The following is a 3451-nucleotide window of genomic DNA, read 5'->3' as shown; positions in this document are numbered from 1 at the left end:
GTCTTTGTTTTATGTAATAATAAAAATGCTTCAGCTCTCATTCGGCAAGAGACGTAGAGTCAACCGAGACCCTCTGGACGATGCCAGGGTCCTAGAACCCGAAATCTAGAGGCGGAACAAATAGAGTTTCAATTGAAATCCGGAAGAAATAGCAGGCTGGGAGAGTTGAGCCTAACAAGCCTGAAATCAAGCCCTGGATTAGGGCTGCAGAGAGCAGACACACAGCAGCCCATACAGGTCCTCCTCTGACAGCCCCTCTATGAGGATCCCTGTGGTTTGCACCCTGATGCTAGCCACAAGCCGGGCAGGGGGTGCCCCGAAGCAGATCAACCATTTCTCCAAGTTTTCTCCCTCCCCGCTCTCCATGAAGCAATTCCTAGACTTCGGATCTACCAATGCCTGTGAAAAAAACCTCCTTGCCTTCCTGCGCCAGGAGCTGCCAGTGCCTCTCGCCAACATCATGAAAGAGATTAACTTGCTACCAGATTGACTTCTGGGAACCCCTTCCGTTCAGCTGGTGCAGAGCTGGTATGTTCAGAGTTTGTTGGACATCCTGTAGTTTCTTCATAAGAGTCTAGAGGACCAGAGCATCCTTGAACAGTTCGCAAACGCTCTCATCACCATCAGGAACCGTCACAATGACGTGGTCCCAACTATAGCCCAGGGGGTCATTGAGTACAAGGAAGCCTTCGGCATCGACCCAGTGACAAATCAGAAAGTGCAATACTTTATGGACTGCTTTTACATGAGCCGCATCTCTATCTGCATGCTGATCAGCCAGCACATTTTGATTTTTGATGGAACGACAAACCCTGCACATCCTCAACTCATTGGAAGCATCGATCTAAACTGTGATGTGAATGACGTAGTGAGAGATGCCTATGAAATGGCGAAGATACTGTGTGATAAATACTATATGACTTTGCCTAATCTGGAAATCCAGGCACTCAATGCTAATGATCCAAGACACCCCATTCACATCGTTTATGTCCCATCTCATGCTGTTTGAGCTCTTGAAGAATGCTATGCGAGCTACAGTGGAACACCACAGCTCCAGTACCTTGTTTCCCCCTATCAAGGTGACGGTGGCTCTCGGCGGCGAAAATGTCGCTATTAAGATGAGTGACAGAGGAGGTGGTGTCCCACTACGCAAGATTGAAAGGCTCTTCAGCTATATGTATTCTACTGCACCCATGCCACAGCTAGGTGCAGGTGGAACACCTCTGGCTGGTTTTGGATAGGGTCTTCCTATTTCTAGAGTCTATGCCAAGTACTTCCAGGGTGATCTGCAGCTTTGCTCCATGGAGGGCTTTGGAACTGATGCAGTAATTTATATGAAACAACAGGGGGTGGTGATGGACAGAGTTTCTGAATTAAGCAGAATACTCTCACCCAGTCAAGAGATCAGGGCTTAATCCAACACCGTTTTTTAGCTCACTGCACCATCCCAGCTCAGAACCTGGCTATATGCAAATTAGTCTGTCCCTGGCCCAGTGTATCATGGGAACAGGGCAAACCAAACTACCAAGCCAATTCTTTCACTGGGAAGGAAACAAGCTACCGGGGACCGGTTTCTGGCATTTCAGCCGTCTTCGGCCCGGCTTGCTTGAATCCTGATGGTGCAATGAGCTAGGGACTCACGTCTGAGTATACCCTTCCACGCTTATGGTGGACAAAATAATGAAACAACAGGGGGTGGTGATGGACAGAGTTTCTGAATTAAGCAGAATACTCTCACCCAGTCAAGAGATCAGGGCTTAATCCAACACCGTTTTTTAGCTCACTGCACCATCCCAGCTCAGAAACTGGCTATATGCAAATTAGTCTGTCCCTGGCCCAGTGTATCATGGGAACAGGGCAAACCAAACTACCAAGCCAATTCTTTCACTGGGAAGGAAACAAGCTAACGGGGACCGGTTTCTGGCATTTCAGCCGTCTTCGGCCCGGCTTGCTTGAATCCTGATGGTGCAATGAGCTAGGGGCTCACGTCTGAGTATACCCTTCCACGTTTATGGTGGACATTCACCCCAGTCTTTGGACTGGGGTGAATGTGTGACATTGATCCACATTCGGTCCATCACCTGTTTTGTTTGCAAATTCCGCCATAAGTGCGCTGGGGATGCTCAGACGTGGGTCCCAGGCACTCCACACCACTGGAGTCAAGCTAGCCGGGCTGATGAGAGGTGTTACCTCGAAACCGGTCCGGTCCTCGGATGCTTGATTCCGTTCTGGGAAGGACATGGGTTTTGTAGTTCGGACCGGACTGTTCCCATGGGGCACAGGGTCAGAGCTGATTTGCATATCACCATTGTCTAACCCAGGGTGGTGTGGAGTGCAAAAAAACGATGGATTTGGGCCCAGATCTTTGGACTGGGGTGAATGTGTGACATTGATCCACATTCGGCCCATCACCTGTTTTGTTTGTAATTTATATGAAGGCACTGTTGACGGACTCAGTGGAACACCTTTCTGTCTACAACAAATCTGCCTGGAAACACTACCAGTCAACTCAAGAAAAAGATGACTGGTTCATCCCCAGCACGGAACCCAAAAATCTCTCCACATATCGGCTCAGCTAGCTGGCAGCATTTTTCACACTGGCCTGGCACTATATCAAGGACTAGCTTCGACACCCTCAAAAGACTAAGTCATGAACTAATCACACACCTGCTGCAGCATAGAGGGTGATGTATGCAAGTAGCATGGGGAACCTCACAGCGTGAGGTTTTGTGCACTGTTTATCTGTTTTTTGTGTCCAAATCCTTCACTGTGGGACCGGTGTGTCCGATTATCTCACATCACGAGTGCTGTGTCACTTTAAAGAACATGTCTCAAACCTTCATTTGAAAAATTTCCAGCACTTTGAACATTCAAAGTATTTTGACCTACCTTTTGCAGCTGTTACCACTAAACTGATAATAAATCTGATGGAAAGGCCTTTGAGAATGTGAAGTTTTGAGACTGACGAAGAGAAATCAAGAGAACAGACGTGCTCCCTATACCGAGGCCACCAAATGCTGGAAGAGTTTAAACTGGCCCATTGTCATTCTGTATGTGGCAATCAGCCGCAGACAGAATGACAATGGGTGGGGTGGGGCTGCTCTTATGCTCCTACTATGAGTGTGAGGCAACCGAGGAGGGTGCTGAGGCCTCTTGCAGGGGAACAACTCTGTTCCCTTGCAAGGCCCAAAATTATGGACAAAAGGTGTCAGTTAAAAGGATCCTCACGGACAACGGACGTGAGGTCCAAACTACGGACGGTCCATGAAATTTACGGACGGTTCGTCACCCTATTTGTGCTAGGCAGCTTGATATTCATGCTCGATGGAGTAAGTAGACTTTTGCTGAAACTGACGTAACAGGGCTTTTTTTTATGGAATGTGTTCGAGTGTCGGGTCAGTGCAGGGCTTCCAACTGTTCACCCAGGTGAAGGTAACTTATGCATGGAACA

General features: G+C 48.3%; 1 pseudogene; it reads left to right on the top strand.

Moving 5' to 3' along the window:
* The first annotated feature begins 259 nt into the window (after positions 1-259).
* On the top strand, positions 260-2579 carry LOC147732836 (pyruvate dehydrogenase (acetyl-transferring) kinase isozyme 2, mitochondrial-like; annotated as a pseudogene).
* The last annotated feature ends 872 nt before the right edge of the window (positions 2580-3451 follow it).

Source organism: Lissotriton vulgaris, chromosome 2_1 (genome assembly GCF_964263255.1).
Source record: "Lissotriton vulgaris chromosome 2_1, aLisVul1.2, whole genome shotgun sequence".
NCBI classification, from domain to species: domain Eukaryota; kingdom Metazoa; phylum Chordata; class Amphibia; order Caudata; family Salamandridae; genus Lissotriton; species Lissotriton vulgaris.
Note: the sequence above shows the minus strand (reverse complement) of the source record. Positions and strands in the feature narration are given on the sequence as shown.